The following is a 22,756-nucleotide window of genomic DNA, read 5'->3' on the forward strand; positions in this document are numbered from 1 at the left end:
TTCTATGATAGAAGATACGAAACATCACAAAAGTTCACGTCTATCGACAAATATCATGTATGTTTAAGCCGTTTTCCACTCCTCTCGCCACGATTTGACAATTTTCTCAGATTGGGAAGGGGGTGAAACATGATCCGATCCGGACAAAGTACGATGTCAGAACGCTCTAAGAACGCGGTATTTATGACTTACGCGTGCTTGCTACCCTCTTACTACCAACGATGATCGAGAATGAGACATTAAATTCTCTGCCACTGCAGTTTGTTTCAGCATGATACAACTACGCTGTCAGTGCGATGTTGCCGGTGTTATCCGATCTATACCCACTTTACTTACGCTACAAGCAATCTATCAGATGTTATCACGCTGTTCCGCTGTGCAGAGAGCTCAAAAGTGCCCGTGTTACGGCACATTTCGGTAAATTGCACATTTTGGTAAATTTACCAAAATGTGCAGGACACTGACGGCACATCATCTATTTTGTAACTTTCTGCTCCTCCACAATCATCACAAAAACAAACTGTAAGTACAGCAGAGCTACCAAGTCTCACGCATTGTGAGTGAGACTCAAGCATTTAGGGTCTGTCTCACGATCTCACGCATGACACCCATTTTTCTCACGCATTGGGAGCATGGCTTAAAGGATTAAAGTGAGAGTTGCAATGGAAGGCCTATTTCCCTTTTGTCTTTCAAAATAAGTAAAAATAGTCACTTCAGTATGCACCAGCTTGCACCATTGAGAGCTAAACATTGAAAAAGCTCCCTACCGTGGGAGGGCGGACACCCCCTGCCACACCCTCCCCTCGCTCAGTCGCATTGCTCCCTCGCTCACGCACATATGCGTGCGCGCAGAGATGCTGAGTCATCAAAACTTGGCATCTATGGTACAGCTGGTTTTTGTCCCCACCGAATGAGTTCGGTAGCCTGAAGGCCGTGTCACACCTTTCCGGGCAAGCTACGCGGGCTTGTTGCGAGTATGGTTTTTCCTGGTTTTTCCAGCACGCAGGAATATTATCTCGCCCGTAGTTGCCCGGAGCTGCGCACGCAAGTCCGATTTACCCGCAGCCAAGTTTTGAGCAGCACTTCGCAGGCAACTCCCACGCAGGTACTTCCAAGTTCGCAGTCCCCGTATGCGGCCAGTGCGGCCAAGATAATGACATTCTGTCATTTCTGTTGGATTTCTGCCATTTCTTCAGATGAATATCTGAGTTGTCAGTCCTCATGCGCCTGGCACGCAGGTCACACAAAATACCCAGAAGAAAAACATAAATCCAGCAAGTAAGACACGTGCACAACTCGCCCAAATCCTTGTCTGCCCTCAGAAATTGTCCAGTATGCTGGATAATTCTCACACGCAACAAGCCCGCGTAGCTTGCCCGGAGAGGTGTGACAGGGCCTAAACATGGTTACGGATAAAAAGAATTTGCGTGCCCACCTACGAGCGACTACGGGTGAGACACGTGCTAGATACATCGAGGTCATCTCCGGGGACCTCCGGGTAGTAAAAATTGTTCTTCGCAAGTCGCACGCAAGGCCTGCCCGGAAAGATGTGCACGTCCCGTTGTCACACCTTTCCGGGCAAGCTACGCGGGCTTGTTGCGAGTAGGGATTTTTCAGCATGCAGGAACATTTTCTGCGGGCTGACAAGAATGTTTACAAGTTTGGCACTTGTGGCTTATTTGCCATAGACGTGTGCCACTTAATTTCTACTTGCGTGTATTCCGTTTGACCTGCGTGAGAACTTTGAAAGCGATCCGTTTTCTGTTACGAGCGACTTACCGGTACTGCGAAATACCTGTGTTGGAATTGTCTGCAAGGTGCTGCCGGTAAGAGTCTCCTCCTGGTGTTCTGCGTGAATCCCCGCGACTCACTTGGAACATATTTTGAACATGCTGAAGGCCTTGTCATACCCTATCTTGATGGGAAGTTTGACGTGCGGAAAAGCAAATTTGCTACCCGGAGCTCTCAGGAGTTGGTCCGCACCTGACAGTACCTAGCGCGTTTCTCGTTCGTATTTGCCCGGAGGTGGGCACGCACGTCCGATTCACCCGCAGCTAAGTTTACAACATGAGAAAAACTTTTTTACGGGTGAGTCGTGGGACACGCAGAACGCCAGTATAGGAGGCCCTTATAGCGACAGCACCTCACAGGCAACTCCCAGGCAGGTATTTCGCAGTCCCCGTATGCGGCCAAATTAAGGACATTCTCTGGTACTTCTGCCATTCCTTCAGAGGAATTCCTTCACTGAGTTGTCAGCCCCACACACCTGACACGCAGGTCACTCAATACACCCGCATAAAAAGCAATCGCAATTGCTCACTCGAGTCTTCAGCTCGGGTTAGCAAAATAAGTGTCTTGCCTGTCTTTTCTTCAGGACCATGTCACATTAACTCCTTGACCGTATTGTAAATCTCAAGCCAATCCATGGGTTTTTAGTTCAGTTACCAAAATGTGCAGATTGTCCAAAATGTGCAGGCAAATCCACTTTTAACTGCACATTTTGGTAACAGTTGATCCCGTCAGGTATAGGTGCACTATCGGCACACTTTGGTAACTGCACATTTTGATAGTCTATACCAAAATGTGCCGATTTACCAAAATGTGCCAGAACAGCTCGATGTGCCCCGATGTTTCCCGTTTCGACTGCCGATCCTCAGTCGCATGGAAAGCCAAAGGGATATATTGTGGACTTGGAGAGGCTCCCCCACTCACAGTTCTTCAGGAGGAAAATATTAGTCGAAGATATGCTGATCTTTCCATGGCTCTTTCTTGATGTTCTTGCTTTTATATTCCTTTTTCTTCTTGTTGTATAGACTATTTCATATTCTTCAAAATTCCAACGCATCAAGTGCAGTATGTCTTTCTTCGCCTTGTGGGTAGCTTCGCTGCTTCCTTCTCTTCTTTGTCTTCATTTCTTCTTTCTCTTCAAAAATTGTGCTCCTTCTTCCTCGTATTCTGCCTTTCAGTTTTGTCCTTTGATGTCTTCGATCTTCTTCTGTCAGATGACATTTCGGCTGTGAATTTTCCATCGCGTCGGCTGCGTACCCTTTTAGAGCGGCATGAGCGGAACACATGCGTAATTGAGTCGGGGAAAGCGTAGGACTAGCGTAGCTGGTCAAAGGTCAGATTAAAAAAAAATACTACTTTGTAATGAAACTACACCATTTTTCTCTATACCTTTGAAATTGCTGAAGGCAAGCATTAAATGTAAGTAGGTATATGTATGCATTACTACATAATGATTCTGTAAGGAAGAGTATTGGCTTTCGGGTTAAAGACTAAAAATGGTAATGTTAATAGTCACTATCCCCCCCCCCCCATGCTTTTGAAAATAGATAGCATTGCTATGGTCCCCATAATATAGATATAGATACATACATAAGATTCCAGTTACAGATTTTAAATAAAGGTTTGGAATAGTATTGACTGAGGTGAGGGTTGACTTGTTGACTTGTATTATACGCTTTAGGTATTTAACAAAGATGTAATCGCATCTACTTTTCATTTTCATAATTATCTTATGTACCTTTTCAAATTTTGTTCTGTATCACAAATATCCCGTGTATATGCAATGTACATAATTTCTTTGTTCATTTTGATGGAGGTGAAAATAAAGTTGAACTTGAACTTGAACTTGAACTTGAGGGTTTAGCTTTTAATGCTTTGCAGCATTCCATAGCTTTTTTGTTAATGTTAAGGAGCATTCAATTCTGAGGGGAATTGAAAGTTCATTTGATAAAGATCTCTTTTTAAATGACTGAGATACACACCAACAATGTAAAACAACTCGATGCTAATGAAACTCGTTTCCTGTCACATTTTATTAGGATCGCTCTGCTGTGATATCTAAGCCATTTTCGAGACCTTTTTTCATCAAATTACCTTTGAATTCCTTTACGAATTACATGCTCCTTCATGTTTCAGCATGAGAGGTTTCTCATTATCTCGCAAACACACACACACACATACACACACAATATACACATACACATACACAAAATTTGAAAACCTGCAGCCCCATCTGAACCAAATCTGTATCAACCCGTTAAGTTGTCATTTAAATCATAGTGAATATTTTTCCCCGTTACATTCTACATAGAAGAATTAAAATCTCACCGCAAAACAGCTCGTCATCGGCTTTCTTACAGTGGGTGACTCCATCGCACACTTCATGCGGTGGCAGACAGCGATTCGAGTTCCGACATTTATAAGTCCCGGGAGGACAGACGTTGACGTAGGTATTTCCTGCTTAGATGAGAGTAATGAAAGTATTAATTTCAACAACATTAATTAATAGTCACCTGCTTTACGTGTAATTCAATATGATGATATGGTATGTATCAATTTCAACAACATGCAATTAATTAATAGTGACCTGGTTTGCATACAATTTAATATGATGATACAGTATGAAATGACTGCCCGTCATCTATTAAAAAAAAACCCTACACTTCTTTGGATGAAAATATAAACTAAAGAAAATATTAATGCAACATAGTAATAGTTTCATAGATATGAATACGACCAAAGATGTATAATTTAGGATATGATTAATTGGTGAAGAGGTAATTTCTAACACGCCCCAAACTCCACACTTTTCTAAAAGTCTTTTTCTCTCACTTTCTCCTCGAACGTAATTGAAATACAATGGGTTTCACTCCATCAGAGCAATTATGAAATATTTGAAACAGTCGGAAATTCAAAATTAAAGAAGTCTCAACTTTATGAGGGCATTAATACTACTGCCACACACATCAAAAATATTAGAAAAATTCGGTATCAAAGAATGTATTTCTTTGTTTTGTGGGGTTGTTTGTTTTGTTTTTCGTTTTTTTTTGCATTTCATTCAATTCTCCCCCAGCTAAATTTGACTTAAAAAAAATAAGTCTCTCACGACTTTGCGAGAATTCACTCTCTCAATCAATCTCGTAATGAAATCGTATAATTGCTCTACTTATGGGTCTCAATAAAGCTTTAGATAGGATAGAACATGAAAGTTTACTTCATATATTTTATAATCACATAATAAGGTACAGAGTGTGGTCAGAATTAATAGATAACAATATGTGTCATTTGATAGTATTAAGTATAAAATGTCCTGAATTAATCGCTGATGGGAATCACCAATATACTGCAATTCAAAGTGAAGTGTCCTTCATAATCGTAAATAATTGTGTCAATCTGTTGCAGTATAAGCTACCCCAAATTACCCGGTTCTACCCTGGTATGAGGGACCAGAACCACCACCGGCTATTTGAGCCGAAACACGGTAGTCTAGTGGATATGACGCCTGTCTAGCAATTATGGGGTTGTTAGTGTAGGTCTCGCTAGAGTATTTATGCCCACCAAATCAGTATGTATATATGTATATGGGTCAGAATTCTGAACGATGTACAATTGAGCCAAAACAAGGCAAAATTTAAAAAGTAGCAAATTTTCCAAATCATTCATCTTACCTGAAAGAGTATAACTCAAGCTTTAATATGAACCCAATTATACTAGGATTTTCCCAGAGGAACAAGTTTTTATTTACCGCTGAAGTTTACCATGTCCAGAGCAGCGAACGTCCGTGAGGAATAGTACTGCACATACATTTGAATATACCATTTAACATAGTTAGCAAAGATATGGTTCAGTTCAAATTCCTAACGAAATATCTTAAGGGACATGTGTACGTGCTTGCAGAATATTAAGCTTGTACTCTTAACCTGTACGTAATGGTAGACAACTGATGATTTAACTAAATTCGTCGTTTCTGTTGAAATATTGCTCTTCCGCTAAACAGTTTCTCCACTTTACGCGCATTTTACAGAAACTCAATATTTTGACCTCTAATTTCACTATCCCATACTTTAACCCTCACTCCCAAATAATAACATACCTTTTTAAGATGTATCTGATCTAGGCAGTCTCTATAACCCAACAAACATAGCATAGTTTTCATCACGGAGGTTCGCATATAGCTCACGGACGTTCGGAACAAACAAGATATTGAACAATGCAGCTCTCTTGAGTTGGAAACGCATTCTACTCACAACAAACAGCAATTTCATGTCGAGAACAACCTCCTCTGCAAATTCCTGAATAGATATTGCCAATTCTCAATTATATAAGCCTGTTTATCTTCTCAAACTGAGGGATCAAAGAAAACAATTTTTCCATCTCTCGTAAATGAACGTACAAACGTACGTGTAAGCTCAGAGACGTCGTCCATCCTTGAGAACGAATATATGTATCAAAATTTCGTTATCATGAAGTAAAGATTCAGGTCCTAAATTTGTTATTTAAAGTCTACAATGCAAAGTTTGCTTATAACGAACATGGTCACAGCTAAAATTATGACAAAGAATTAACATAGAGAAACAACAGAAATGTGCTCCGTTATAGAAATACAAAGTTTAGCTGGGAAGGGCAAACGAATACGTTAGGAAGAAATCCCTCTGTGTTTGCTCCTTGTGTTACACCCTGTTACCGAGGAGAATTTGTGTTATTGTATATTAGTCAGAAATGATAATAGGTTCGATACTGTGAAGTTTCGTCATAACAAGACACAATAAGTCCATATAACTTGGATGGATGTTTGTGACTTCGATATTACACAATATGGTTTGTTATAACAAACATTTTGTAGCGCGTCATTTCGGAGGCTCGTTATTCATACAGTTTGTCAATATGAAAATTGCTAGAGTTCGTATAATTATGAAGCTTTTTTATTCGGTAAATGATAGGAATCTCCGAAGGTTAATCGAAAGGTTCATTAATTGGAACATGAAAAATCATGTTCGCTTATCCAAATGTGGAGAAACAAGTTAACAACTAAAATCCTTCAAATTTCAAAACCTCATAATAACCATTGTCACCTAAACGAATATCAGGCCAATTCCATTTTTAGAAGAACGGACCTAAAAATAATGATCCTTAATATATATTTTTCGGACTAACAAACTTTCGGAATAAGAACATTTTTAATAACAAACCTCCTGAATTAACTACAGACATTTTTTTTTTTTTTCATTTTCGGAATAACAAACCTTTGGACATCGGAGTAACGAACAAGCGTAAAATTGTGAGTAAATTTTCAGCTGGTTGTTCATCATGATCACATAACGCCTTAAATTCTGAAACTACTGCTCTAAACTCATTGTTTACTTTGTAAAACTTTATTTGTCGCTATTGGAGCCAAAAGTTTTAAAGAATGCAGGACACTTTCGGGACAAGTTATCCCTATCGGAGGGATTGCATACGTCACGGACGTTCGCTGGAATTGTCACGGACGTTCGTTCTACTACTAGGGTCATGTTCTAGGACGGATAACTAATTGACAGAGAGTACCTAGCCTTCCTAACTCTTTCAAAAATTTGACAAGGTATTGTCAGTGCAAAATTATAAGAAATTTGACATCCTTACAACATATGTATTGCTCAGAGGGGGATCAGGAGATGTATTTGCAGGGAAAATATTAATTATTTGCTTGGTTTTCGGTGAATTGCATGGTCCAAAAACTGCGGACGAACCTCAGTCCGTTCCAAAAATGACATGCAACTCTTCGGCTAGAAACCAAAGGTAAAATGCACCTTCGCCATCAAAGCAAGATGGTGTCCCACTCAAAAACGTTTTGATAATCACGGACGTTCTTTTTTTTCTCGGAGGTTCGTCTAAAAATATAATTTCGGTTCCTATTTGACAAAGGATGGACAGAAACTCAAAACAAACATATCTTCGTGTGGCTAGATCTTAGTTGATTACGACTCTGAACAATATCGCCAATAACGTTTAATGGGATACGATCTTTATTAGAAAATAGCGGAAGCACGTCCGTAACGAAAACTGAGTATAATTTTGCATAAAAGAATATTACGTCCCATGTACAGCCAGCAGACGTACAATTTTTGCAGGATATGTTCATTAGGTGGAACACCAAATTTTTGTATACGTTACAGTTGGGACAACAAAGTAGAATTTGCAGCAGCGATAGAAATAAAAGCATCACGGACGTTCGTCTGTTTATGACTTTGATATTTCAATTGTTCTCTGTAATTTTATACGTGCTCATAAAGTTCTTATAATTTTGTGATTCATACCCATGATATGTCAGACCCAGAACATGGTCAGATATTAGATGCCACGTACGATAAAAAATGCACATCATTAGTTTGAAAAACAAAGATTATTGTGAAAATAGCGTTTTTTACGGTAATTTTACGCTTTAAGTCCTTGTCAAATGAAAAATATCAGGCAAAAGTCAACCAAACCATATATTTCCTGAAAGGAGATTTACCAATCTTTGAGATGACATGAAAAAAATCTGGTTTCTTAGATCATCCTGGCGTGTTCTAAGGGAAAGAATGTCATAAGGTGCGAAAATTGGCAATTGTACATCGTTCAAAATTCTTACCCATATATATATATATATATATATATATACATATATATATATATATATATATATATATACATATATATATATATTTATATACACTCAGCAAAAAAAGAAAGTGAGCACTTTTTCGAGATCATATTTTTTATAGAAGATTTTGATGAAAATCAATGTATTATATACCATATAAAGGTAATTTAATTGATCATTGATCAGTTGATAATTTACTTAATCAAGTAAGAAGGTTGATACAAAAGGAAATTTTACGCATGAGTGAACACATTCATTTTTGCCCGCCAAGACACAACAGTAAAAATTGCAAAATTTGACAAGGTGTCTTTCATTTGGTAATGCCCTTCAATATAACAATGACAACAAAAAGCCATTTTGAAACTGATAAGAGACATAAATGAAAAAGCTTAAACAAGTGTTGTTCTCTTTATCTCTTTATAACCTCAAACAGAAACAAAATGGGAAACTAAAGGAGGAAAATGAGAATTTCTTGTCAGCTTATATTTCGAACGACATGGGTAGTAATGGCATAAAGGTGATTAGATAAACGGAATTTCTTTATTTTACTCTTTTTTAGTAAGTCAAAGATTCATGAGATAAATTTAAGTACCAAATATCATTTACAATTCTCCTAATTTGAAAAAAAAAGGAATTTCTGCCATTTTTATTAATCAGTATTTCTTCGTCTCTTATTTCATTTCAATTTTGGCTTGACCCAAGATTCTTCATTTTCTCCCTTATTTTTTACCTTTATTGATATTTGGTCTTCAAAAATATTATAGAGATCAAAGGTTCATATTTGCAACTCAATTCATGTGTCGAATTGTGTTAATTTGTCTTGTGTTCTTATTGTTATATGGAGGAGCACTTGCGCATGAATGACAACTCGTTCAATTTTGCAATTTTTACTTTTGTGCCTTGGAAGAGAAAAACAAAGGTGTTCACTCATGCGTTTTCCATTTTCCATTTTATTGACCTACTAGGCTGATAGCCAATTAAATAACCTTCAATATAGTATATAATACATTAACTTTTAGCCAAATATTCTATGAGAAATATAAGCTTGAAAAAGTGTTTACTTTCTTTTTTGCTGAGTGTATATATATATATATATATATATATATATATGTATATATGATGAGCTCAGTTGGAAAAGGTACTACATCCATTTTCCATCAAAATCCACTTTTTGGTCTTGATGTAGGGTAAAGGGGGGTAAGTGGGACACTTCAGCCTTTATTTGTAAATCACTAAAAAAAAAAATGTGCCAGGAAATGTTCAAGCATCACAGTTTGACCATTAACACAATACGAATATGTGATATTGTTTTGGGTAAATATTATTCATAATTAAATTCAAGATTACACTTTAATCATAACTACTTCATTGTCCCACTTGCCCCGACGTACTGGGGTAAGTGGGACAGCACTATACGCAAAGGATTGTCTACACAAAATGAGAAAAGTGAAAGTACGCGGAACTGAGGAAGTCACCAATGTCCATTCATTTTACGTGCGTCCCACTTAGCCCAACCTCATAGGGTTAATGGGACAGGAAATGCTTGAATGCTGCAATGGTTTGACTGTAACATTTTTCTCCCCTATTTTGATAGTTAATTGAATAAATAGTTTCCTACAAAAAGTTTTGGTGAAAAACGTAGCACCATAAACACGATAAATAATTTTAAAATTAATTTTCCGTTTCGTGTGCATTATATCGATTTTCAAATTTACCGCCCTAACATCAAGGAATGATCTCATACAGGCCAACAAAATGAAAATTCCATGAATAATTCAGTCCACAAAATTATCATTTTCTACTTAAAAATAATCTTCTTAAGACTAAAACGAGTCTTTTCAGGAGTTTTCGGACCTGTGACTTGTCAATGACATATTTTGAAGAAAAAAAAAGACTAAAATGAGTCTGAATACTAACAAAGCACTGACAAGAACCTCTATCATCTCGATGATGACGTCGCTGTCACGCTATTGATCAATGTTTCATCTGAGGAGAAAATGCCCGAAATTAAACTAAGAAAGATAGTAAAAATCTACTTACGCTTTGTTGAACGCCTAGTTACGTACAACAGTCTTTCAGTCACGACAATGAAATATGTTTTTTTTTTCTTATCAAAAAGGACACCAAAACACTAGCACATCTTATCCACTGTTGCTCATAAAATAGCTATGCCGCAAAATGTTGGGGTGAGGCTGTGGGATGTTCAGGATTTTTGATGATTTTAGCTCTGATAATTCTAATTTTTATCACAATGAAGGCACCCATTTTGTTTCTACGTAACTGTTTGTTCGTACAAAACCTTTACTCCACTAATGCCTTCTCCTAAACAATGTAAGTAACCATAATCCGTAAGTGTCCCACTTGCCCCAGTGTCCCGGTTACCCCATTTTACCCTACTCATTTTTAGGACCTCGTTACACCTATATTAACGAAAAGCTGAATTTCCAACTAGAAAGTGTTTAAAAATTACATTAAAAATCAGTTCGGTTTCAAAAGGAACTACATCCATTTTAGTTGGGTTTCAAAAGGGACTACATCCACTCCAATGACATCATTGGGAAATTGACCAACCACAGAGCACCATTGACATGACCCTCTACCATTGTCTACTGACATAATCTGTAAACAATAGAAGTTGGCTTTTGGCTTTGTGCATTACTGTTAAAAAATCACCACGCAAATCTGACAAATATCTTGAAAAACTCATCACATTCTCATCAAGCAATGGAGGAGAATGAGGAGAACCCATTGACAAAACAAACCACCTCAAGAAAAGGATCAGGAATCAAAAGCAAGATACGAGATACGACGGAGAGGCTGGAAAAATTACGCGACTTTGATGTAGTCCCACGTACCGCATTTACTGTTAGTTACCGGTACTGTGCGTTACTGCTAGGGTGTTGAGTTTGAGCCACAAATGTGACTGTGCACCACAAAACGAAGAAAAAGTCGCACACACTGATTTCGTGAAATGGGTTAACCTAACCGATCTTGAATTTTCGGAAAGAACAGGTCTTCTTCGACATTATGCTAAGATTTGGATTCTTAAAACGGGCAGGAAAGTGTGTATCTTAGCAGTTTATCTCGAACAATTTTTGGAAAAATAGTGAGATTAGGTGCCTCTTTAGAGTTTCCTTTTCATTTCTTAAAAACCTTGTACACACTCTTCACTTTAAACTCTAATAACTTTTGATAGGATGATGGTACTGCTTTGAAAGTTGGCATTAATTATGGACAGAATGTGTTGGTAAGGCATACCATACTCAATCTCACTTTAATCTGATAATCTCTTCATTGCTGTTACTTCGATGGTTCACATCCTTTTTTTTTGTCCCATTCATCGCACAGGCAGCACGGCTTGGTATTACAAGATTATGCACTTGATACACACTATACTTCAGAGCCTCTTTTCTCAGTTCACACTTTCCTGAGTGTGTGCTTTTTCCAATATTTAGATAGGTTAGGAAAGTCCATATGATTTAAGTTACACATCAATCTAAAGCTTAAAGTCTGTTCTTTCAACTCCAATTGCATGCCTGGCGACTTTTTGTTTGTTTTGTGATGCAGGGTCACAAATTGTCCCCAGAATTTAGTACAAACACTTTGTAGGGTTGGACTATGCCTTATATAATGACTTCAGAACTAATTAAAGTGTGTGACAACTAGTCTGAAAGCAAAGTTACTTTGTTAAATGTATACATTGACAAGAAATTATGACATCCCTACCAACAGTGCTTCACCAATGGGTATGCTGTCTTATTCTATACATGCATAATGTAAAATACCAGGCTGGAAAGTACGTAGGACCCTAGTGGCATAGAGCTTTGAACACTAGATTCATATTTCATTCTTATACAATGTCACAAAGGTAATACCGAATGTGTGTTTAGTATAGATGACCATATTACTCATCGACGGTCTTGATTTTATCAGCTATGAGATTATCAGATTCATCTTACCTGATAAAAAACATACCAGAATGAAATTCATGCAATGAATTTAATTACAGCGTTGAGCACAGCACATTTAGATGCTGCTTTTCCACCCTTTCCCTTCGAAGTTCCATTGAAAAAATGAAGAAAAAAAATAACGAAAATAGTATTCTTGACACACGTGAAGGGAGAATTCACAGAGAGAAAAATAGCCAAAGAATTTAATACAAAGAAGAAAAGAAAAGACATCATGAGATAAAGCTCGTGAGAGAAAAAAAAAGGAGAAAAGGGAAGAGAGAAATCACTTGGTGAGATATTGTGACCCCTCCCCATATATAACCATTTACGCATAATGAATCCCCCATGCTTGATGGATCCACAACATTTGCAGCATGTGAAAATTGATTGAATGCTCATGGCCAATGACAATCATTCATTCAAAATATTGGTCAGCAAGGGAGAAGCGGGGCATTTGCTGTACACATTGGTTTGCTATTGTTGCTGCTAAATAGGGCAGGGCATTGTCAATTGCCTAGGCCCCCTTGACCTCGTATCCCATTCCCATCAACACCATTTCTGAAAAAAACAAACAAATAATGATATTAAAAAATATATAAATATGTCATACCATCAGACTGAATATATCCCTGGTATGTGAAATTTCAGTTTCAAAAGGTACTACATTCAGTTTCGGTTTCAAAAGGTACTACATCCACAAATATATAAAACTGATGAATTCATTAAAATTAAATGTATGGACCTGGATTTTCTTAGAGAGTGGTTTTAGTGTTGTATCATTTAGCAGTATAAGAGGAGGAAATATCATTCCAGTCTGAGCTTGCTAAACATAATATAAAAAAAAAATCATGTTTTTCTCAAAACTTATAATTATGGATGTAGTACCTTTTGAAACCGAACTCTTCATATATCAATTATAATGATACTTTATGCCATGTTATTACGTACAGTAATTGTTCTCCGTCCTCGTGTCGAATGTCCGATTTCATAAAAGTTGTTAGGCTTTCTTGCTAAGGTTGCAACTTCACTCGACACAGCCAATCATCGAGCAGAATTCTTGCCCTTTTAAATTCTAATACTCTTTACATTGCAGCTAGAGCTGCTACAAGAGCTGTTATCATAGAATTAGTTTCTCTGAACAAAAATGAGTCACAGGTTAGATAAAAATGAAGTAAGGCACTACCTACCCTGGCAGAACAGCTCGTCATCACCGTTGGGGCAGTCGTTCTTTTCATTACACCTCATTCTTAGCGGGATACAGTAAGAATCCGGGCACTTAAAGTGGTATTCTGGGCAGATGAAAAACTCTGCGGGAATGGATATCATTGTAAATGTTTGTGTCACATTCTCCGTCCAGTTAGTGATACATAAGCTGTCAATGATGTGGCGCCAAAGATTCGGCATAGGATGGCATTAAAAAAGAAATAGAAATGTCGCTATATATGCCTCCGCCTTTATATCGCATGGTTCTCCCAATAGGTCTAAAGTACTATACTGTTTCACATTTGGCCCCTTCTACCGCAAAAAAGAAAAGAAAAGAAAAGAAGAAGAAATGACGTGTTTGTCAAAAACGTCTCCAGTGTCCGTTTTCCTTGAACTGGGTTTCATTTGGATGGATGGCTATATTGTTCAAGACAGCAGGCATTAAAAAAAAAAATGAGCATTTTCATTTGACCTTTGATTCTCGCAGTTTGGACCCCATGGTCCGCATTCAAAGAATCACTAGCTGGTAATACCAGTCTTTATATGGTAGTATACTCTGAGATATTCCCAAAATAAGAAAACAAAATAAGATATTCTAATAGTTTTATTAGACCATTAACCTTTGATGTTTGACACCATGGAACAGAACTATTCCTACGGAATCTGTATTTTGTAATACAGGTATACACTAAGATTCCAGAAATACCTTCATGTACAATATAATAACAGAGAAATGGTCTTCATATTTAAGAAATTAACCTTAACCTCTGACCTTTGACCTTCGACCAAAACTTAATAGGCACAACTTCGTCCAGTCATGTATACACAAACCAAGTTTCTTTGATTACGGCCTAACGGACGGACGGAAACAAAGAGGCATATAGATATAATAATAATTACCCTGGGGAAAAACCTTCATACCTTTTTCTTTTAATTTCTAAGCCACCTCGGATTTTGTTTTTCGAGGAAACATAGATAAATCATTTTAGCGGGGCATTGGATTTTTATGAAGAGAGAACCCAAAGAAACATGTTATTTTATTTATCTATTTATTATTATTTTTTTTTTTTTGGGGGGGGGGGGGGCTAGGCGTCCTCCCATGTTATTATTATCATCATTATGATGTTATTATCATCATCATGATTATTACGTGTCATTCAAAATAAAGATATGAAGTCAGTCGTTTGGGCCCTTCTCATCCCACTGCAACAGTGCTAAATTTCTGTCACTGAAGAAAAGGGTATATCCATATGACAAACAATACACGTGACTTAAAAGAAAAGTAACGAAAACACTAAAGTGTCGTACGAAAAGGACAAGAATGTTCAGATCATTGTATTGTCAGGAAACCTTGGAAAAAGATGCGTGATCATAATTTTCCTCTTTTAAAAAGTCATTAATTGCGTTTTTTCAAGGTCTGCTTACGAAATGGTAAACAATTTGTGGCATTTTATTTAATCCAACGTAATTTGAATAAGAAAAAAGTAAGTAAATCATAAAAAAGTAAGTTATATTTAACCGACCATTTTATCTTAGTTGCAGCAGAAAACATCTGCAATTTAAAAGCGTATTATGTATCCACAATATTTTTGGAATTAGCTACGAAAAAAATATATACTAGTCACTATAGCTGTATTTACATCCACAACGTCTTATCTTGTGATTTAGCAGCATAATTCTCTTTTTGATAGACACTTCTGTGGTTACTGTGACCTCTCTAGTTAATTCAATCCAAAAATAGGTAGAATGGAAGTACGCTGACTTACACAGTCTTTGATGAAACTCATGGACCTAAACGACTGTCACAATGCCATCTGGTATAATAGTTTTGAACTTTTATGTGTCAAAAGTAGGGAATTTTTTTTTTTTTTTTGGGGGGGGGGGAAGGATAATACGTAGTTTATATTGTTATGTATGTATATATATTATATATATATATATATGATATATAGTATATATGTATAATGTATATGTATAGTATATATGTATATATATATACATATATATATATATATATATATATACATATATATATACATATATATAATGTATATCCATGTATATGTGACCGTGCACGTCAAAACGAACATAACGTCGCACACACTGATTTTGCGTGAGGACTGAAAATAAGTGAAATGGGTCAACCTAGCCGAACTTGACTTTTTCATATTTTGTGAAAGAGCGGGTCTTCTTTTACATTATGCTAAAATTTGGTATCAAAACGGGCAGGAAAGTGTGTTTTCTTAGCAGTTTATCTCGAACATTTTTGGTAGAATAGTGTGATTAGGTGTGTCTTTAGAATCCCTTTTTTATTTCTGAAAAACCTTGTCCGCACTCTTCACTTTCAACTCTAATAACTTTTGAAAGGATAGTGCTACTGCTTTGAAAGTTGGCATTAAGTATGGACAGAATGTGTTAATGAGGCCTGGTTAATTTCAGTTTAATCTAATAATTCCTTCATTGTTGTTACTCTGGTGGTTTACTTCCTGTTTTTTTTTTTGTCCCATTCATCGCACAGCTAGCACGGTTTGGTAAAGATTAAGCGCTTGAATAGACACTGTACTTCAGAGCCTCTTTTCTCAGTTTACACTTTTCCTGAGTTTGTGCTTTCTTTCCAATATTTAGATAGGTTAGGAAAGGTTAGGAGAGTCCAACAGACTTTAAAGCTTAAAGTCTGTTCGTTAATAATATGGTCTTCACTAAAAATTAATGTCTGGTGACTTTTTGTTTGTTTTGAGGTGCAGGGTCACATATATATGTGACCGCGCACCTCAAAACGAATATAAAGTCGCACACACTGATTTTGCGTGAGGACTGAAAATAAGTGAAATGGGTCAACTTAGCCGAACTTGACTTTTTCGTATTTTGTGAAAGAGCGGGTCTGCTTTTACATTATGCTAAAATTTGGTATCATAAAACGGGTAGGAAAGTGCTTTTTTTGAGCAGTTTATCTCGAACATTTTTGGTAGAATAGTGTGATTAGGTGTGTCTTTAGAATCAATTTTTCATTTCTGAAAAACCTTGTCCACACTCTTCACTTTCAACTCTAATAACTTTTGAAAGGATAGTGCTACTGCTTTAAAAGTCGGCATTAACAATATGGACAGAAAGTGTTAATGAGGCATGCTTAATTTTAGTTTAATCTCATAATCCCTTCATTGGTGTTTCTCTGGTGGTTTACTTCCTGTTTTTTTGTCCCATTCATCGCACAGGCAGCACGGTTTGGTAAAGATTAAGCGCTTGAATAGACACTGTACTTCAGATCCTCTTTTCTCAGTTCACACTTTTCCTGAGTTTGTGCTTTCTTTCCAGTATTTAGATAGGTTAGGAGAGTCCATTTGATTTGAGTTATACATCATTTTAAAGCTTAAAGTCTGTTCTTTCATACTATGGTCTTAGCTAAAAATTAATGTCTGGTGACTTTTTGTTTGTTTTGAGGTGCAGGGTCACACATATATATATGTATATGTCTTTCGGCCGGCAGTTTGTGTTGCGTGAGCATAATAAAGTTTGCTTAAACCTTAACTATTGTGACTGGTTATCCATCCCCGAACGATGTTCTTTTAATGGCGTGCTGGCAGCTATATGGGATAAAGTACCCTGCTCTTCCCTCATTACCGATGGATTTTATGCATGATATGGCAGCCAGTTGGTCGGCAAAAACGCGTCGTGATAGGTAGTTATGGTTTGCTCGCATCTACTGTAGTCCCATACGTAGCCCTTAATTGGCTGTTCCCTCTCCCCTTTTGAGGCAACGACCTCGCACCCAGGCCCGAGATAGAGGCCGCCCCTACCAGTATTGTAACCAGAAGTACAATGTACCAGGTACCTTACCGTGGTTATGATTGTGAGTCAATTCAAATCAAAAGAAATGAAAGCAGAAATGAATGGATGACCAAAGATGATTATGTCGGTCTTGATTATGATGATTTCTATGACGATTATGATGATGAAAGTTATGACAGTTGTGATGAGCCCTTCGGGGACCCAAACCAACCTCGTCCCCATGATGATAGAGTATTGCATGCTACTCGGTATGATGCAGTCAGTCCCAGTACATGTAGCAGTAGACATCCTGTCCCTATGTGTATGACTATGAGTAGTTTTAGTGAGTCCAGTACCAGTCGTTGTACCGTTAGACATAAAGTTCACAGTTGCCCAATATGTCTCGTTGCCAATCGTCCGAACCAGCATCACATCATTGATTGCTCATGCCTGCCAGAGCATGAAAGAGATATCATTACGTGTGCTCGCCAAGCGGCTTCCATCCTTGGCTACTCTGATTCCCTGTGTCCATATGACAATCATCTGGATGATTATGATGAGCTAGAGTCCGAATGTGATTTCTCCGAAGTTGATGAATGTTGTGATGATCTTAGAAATGACAGTGCTTTGGCTACAGATATTGTCTGCTTGTCTACTAGAGTATGTGTTGCTGATCCAGACAGTAGTCTTGGAGATGCAAAGGATATATCAGATTTAGACTGGTCAATAGGGCCGGGTTCACGACAATTCCTTTTGCTATGATAGTGGCTCATCGGAGTCGGATGAGTTCCACTTCCGGGTTGACCAGTTGCCACAGTCTCCAGTAGCTAGTCCCTCAGTGTTGCCTGAAAAGGCTTGTATGTCTCCCTACATTGACCTTGACCATGGTCAGCAGACTATCCGGGTTACTCTTGCCAGTGGTTCCCCACAGAACTTCATTGACTATTCAGTGTTCAAGAGTCTCGGAGGTGTTTTTTCAGACTCTTCTGAGGCTTATCCAGTTGATCATCCTTCACCGTATGCAGTTGTTGGAGGGACGTGCCTCACACTTACCAGAGAGGGAAAGGCATTTCTCTTTGAAGGGTTAGTTGTTGACTCTCCGGATGTTATAATTGAGGCAGGCATTCCGTTCATAGTGTTGCACGATATTACCATCCGTCCCGCAAAGCGCAGTATCACAATTGGTGATGGACCTTCGTACACCTATGGTCCTGATCCTACACCAGAGGTAGATATTCGTCTTTCCCGCACGCCTCCGATGTCTCTCAGCCTTCACCCGTACAACTCACCTTCATCTAGCTCTGATGATGTGACCGCACCTTCACCAGCCAGCAACGGTCACCACCAAGGCATAGGCCTACACCCCCATTCCCAGGATGCTGAGGCTGCACGTCAGTGTCTAGCTCAGTCTGAGCTAGCCATCTTTCCAACCTCTGAGATGAGTGACACCATCCCTGATATCACTGTCGATGATTCCTCTGGTGCCCTAACCACACCTCGTCATCTCTCTGGCTGGCCAGCATGTCAGCCACTGATGAGCTTCCTGTGGATGTTCTCAACATCAGTGTTGGTAGCATCACCACTACCCATCAACACGGTGGCCCCCAGACCATCCTCGCCTTATCGAGATCAATGGCCCTCCTGGGCGCCCCTCAGATGCATCCAGTGGACCCCTTGCCTTCACCAATGCCTCCACTCCTGGAGGTACATCTCGCTTTCCACGGCGCGAGAAGATTCCTGCACGTCATCTTCATCTTAGCGCACCTGTGATGATTCAAACCTCAGACATTGCTCCCACCCATCAACCAGGTCACTACACGTGGTTGCATGTAGGACCCCCTCCTGGCCGTCCTCCAGACATTGACTGTTTATCGAGACACTAATAACCTCCATTTATGACCTCGGCTACCGGATGTTTCTGGACTCTGAGTTGTGACTTGAATTGTGTGCTACATACTACTTCACTTTTATAAGTTTTGTTAAATTTATATATTTGTGTATGTGATAGGATAAACGGACTGTTTTTATTGTAACAACAAAGGATAAGTTTATGGGATTTTTTTTTATCACAATGTACGACGTATGTGTAATTAGTGCTTGGAAGTGAGAAACGAACTTGCGATGTAAAAGTTTGTGATCTATTATGTTTCATGCCCAAGGTAATATTGTAAAGTCTAGTTGACAATTATGTTAGTTACATTGGATTTTTTTCCGACAGCGAGTGAAGTTTGTGTGAATTGTGTAGTTCTACAGCTCTTGATATTATCGGCACTCTCAGCTTTAAAACTCGTGTTCATTTTTTGTTTGTTTGTTTTTGTGATTGTATGGAATGAATCTGTGCATGTATTTTTTTTTACCCTTTTAAGGATATTATTAACCTGATAATATTTTTGTTATGGTTTCAAGTGTTTTGCATTGATTATGATTCAATGTAAAGTACAGAAACGGTACATGTATATTGTTATTGGATGCAAGTACATGTAGTATACATCATGTAAGCAGCCAGTTGACTTGCACATAGCAAGTTGTGAAAATCTGAATAACATGTTTACCATTTTATGTGTGTACATACACATGATGGTTTTGACAGCAACTCAAGTATAAGTCAGCATTTTTATGTTTGTGTTTTTGCCTTTCAGTTTGCCCAGTGTGTATGATTCTTTGAGTCATTTCCTATGTCTTATGTCAAATACATATTGCACACATTTAGGAGAGGTGAGATTTTTACATACGTATGTATGATGCTAGTTTGATTTTTTTTTTTTGTTGCACATGCAAGGGTAGAATATCAGTAACAGGTTTATTGATAAAGAAAAGATAAATGTACGTAAGATGATAATTTGTCATATGAATTTTTTATGATATATAATAATGGTAACACATTGTACATGGCATATACAATGTAGTTTTGATGGACCTCATGTAGCTCATTCTTCCCCTTTTTGATATGTAAGAATCATGTGTCAGGTCATATTGTATGGAGTGACGTCAATGTCGGAGTCCGTTTTTGATACACTTGAAGGACAAAACATGTTTCGGAAGTTTGAGTACATTTTTAAAAGTATTATACATCGTACAGGTGTATTTGATCTCTGCGGGTTTTTTTTTATACAAATGTATATTGTAATTTGTTTTTATATACAGTACATCTTTTACTGGATGTATTGTTGTCAGTTGTTTCGTTTGGTACATGCCAAAGGATTGTAGTAATAACTCACATGATAAGTTAATGATGACATTAAGGTTTTGATATTGCTACATGAGATGGGTAGCTATTCTCAGCGGCTTTCATTCACATGCGTGTCTTACTCATACCGATTTGAATACATGTATCAGGCATTATTATGAACACACCACATTGTTGTTTTTAATGCCATGTTGCTTTCATTTGATTTATCTAGGGATTTTTTTCTCTGCGCTTTTAGAGCCTTTGTTGATGTCTATTTGGTTCTAACGTAACAACATTGTGTGTGGTGTGTATGTGCTTTAAGACTGTAGAGGAAAGACAGCTATAGTGTAGTGTTTATGTACACTTGTCCCAAATCCCAACATTTGTAGAAGAAAAGGGATTACAGCTGTATGTGCTGTGTTTAACAGTGTTGTAACAAAAGAGTGAATGCGAATAGGGAGACCATGGTACTTACGTAGGCCTACAGTAGTAGTGTTTCATATTGTGAGAAAAGGCAGAACGTGAGGTAGCTACATGTGTTTGTATATTTGATAGTTGACATTGTGAAATATTTTCTGTTTCATTTACTCTGTACAGTACTTTGTTTTATTAAGTGTTGTTTTATGATTGATAGGAGACGTTGTACAGGATATGTATGAGGTTATACATGTATAGCATAGGTTATTGGTACAGATGTATTTTTGTACGAGCATGATTCTGATTGTTGATCCAGTGAGTAAGTACTGTATGATAGCAGTGCTTATCATAGTGTAATGTTGGTGTTTCATATTACTGTAGTTGGTTGTCAGTCAGTCCATACAAGTTTCTAGAGACTGTGTCTATATGGGGATAATGTTTGTACAGTATTAATGTCATCAAATCATTGAGTGTTCGTAATGTGGTTTAGCTATCCACATCATTAGTCAGAAGTTTGATTGGTTTAATTTCACACACATTCTTAGCATATTGAATGTGCATGATTATTCCATAGCCAACGGGTTTTCCATTGTGTTGTGTAGAAGAAGACAGAAAGAAGAAAGTGATCGCGCCAGTGTGTTATACTGCCCTCTTACGGGCAGTGTTTGAGTTGTATGTTCTATTGTTGTTGTACAACCTTCGCCCCTTTCGGCCGGCAGTTTGTGTTGCGTGAGCATAATAACGTTTGCTTAAACCTTAACTATTGTGACTGGTTATCCATCCCCGAACGATGTTCTTTTAATGGCGTAGTAATCTGATCCGATGCAAAACCAGTGCTCTGCCAAAACCCTATCGGCAGATCAAGTTTGCTCTTTGGAATGCAAGGTCTATCAAAGCCCGGGGTAAGTCAACAGCAATATGTGATTTTGTGCTGTCACAGCGTCTCGACATCATTGCCCTAACCGAAACCTGGCTAACAGGTACTGATCGTGACAACCACGCAGTTGCTGACATTCTCTGCCTTCTGACCATTTTGCTGTGCTGTGTACTTTAGCTGCTGCTCGTCCGCTCTCTGTAAAGATGCAGGTTTCTTCACGAAACATGAAAACATCGATGTGGTCAGTTTCCAATCTGACATTTCCAAGTCTCGCATAATGGCTGACTCGGTAGATGACCCCGATGCACTAACTCAAGTCTATGACGCAGAACTTCGTAGAATCTTTGGTGAATACACTCCCATGGAGAAGAAGGACGTTGTTGTGCGACCGCATGCTCCATGGTTCTCACATTCACTTCGTGAAGCAAAGCAAAAGCGAAGAAAGAGTGAGAGAAAGTGGATGAAATCTGGTCTACATGTTCATAAAGAAATCTACCAGGCTCTGTGCACAGAATACAACAAACTCCTGTACCACGCAAAGACCGAGTATATCTCAAGTAAGATCAACACCACTGATCAACGCAGTCTTTACCGCATGGTCAAAAGCTTGTCTTGTCCTTCCTCATCGATGGCGCCTGTGCTTCCGCATCACCACTCACCGGAGTAATTAGCTAATGACTTTTCAAAGTTTTTTAATCGGAAGATAGAACGTCTACGGGAAAACTGTCATGCTGAGGGGCAAGTTAATGAAGATCTCTCACTTGAATTACCTAGGATGTGTACCGTCACAATGTCTGAATTCGACTACGTCCCAGAGGATGTTATATCAAACACTCTCAAGACAGCTTCCACTTCCTGGTCAGCACTCGATCCTATACCTACATCATTGCTGAAAAATTGTATGTTCAGTCTGCTGTCCCCCATCACAAAAATTGTCAATGCCAGTCTGCAAACAGGTCGATTCCCTC

The 22,756-nt window shown here is 38.1% G+C and overlaps 1 pseudogene; it reads right to left on the minus strand.

Moving 5' to 3' along the window:
• The window catches only part of LOC139743167 (uncharacterized), a 144,647-nt pseudogene that overhangs the window by 22,511 nt on the left and 99,380 nt on the right, over nucleotides 1–22,756 (minus strand).

This window comes from Diadema antillarum, unplaced genomic scaffold, assembly GCF_040938485.1.
Source record: "Diadema antillarum isolate AM-2024a unplaced genomic scaffold, OU_Dant_1.0 seq00001055_RagTag, whole genome shotgun sequence".
Lineage (NCBI taxonomy): Eukaryota > Metazoa > Echinodermata > Echinoidea > Diadematoida > Diadematidae > Diadema > Diadema antillarum.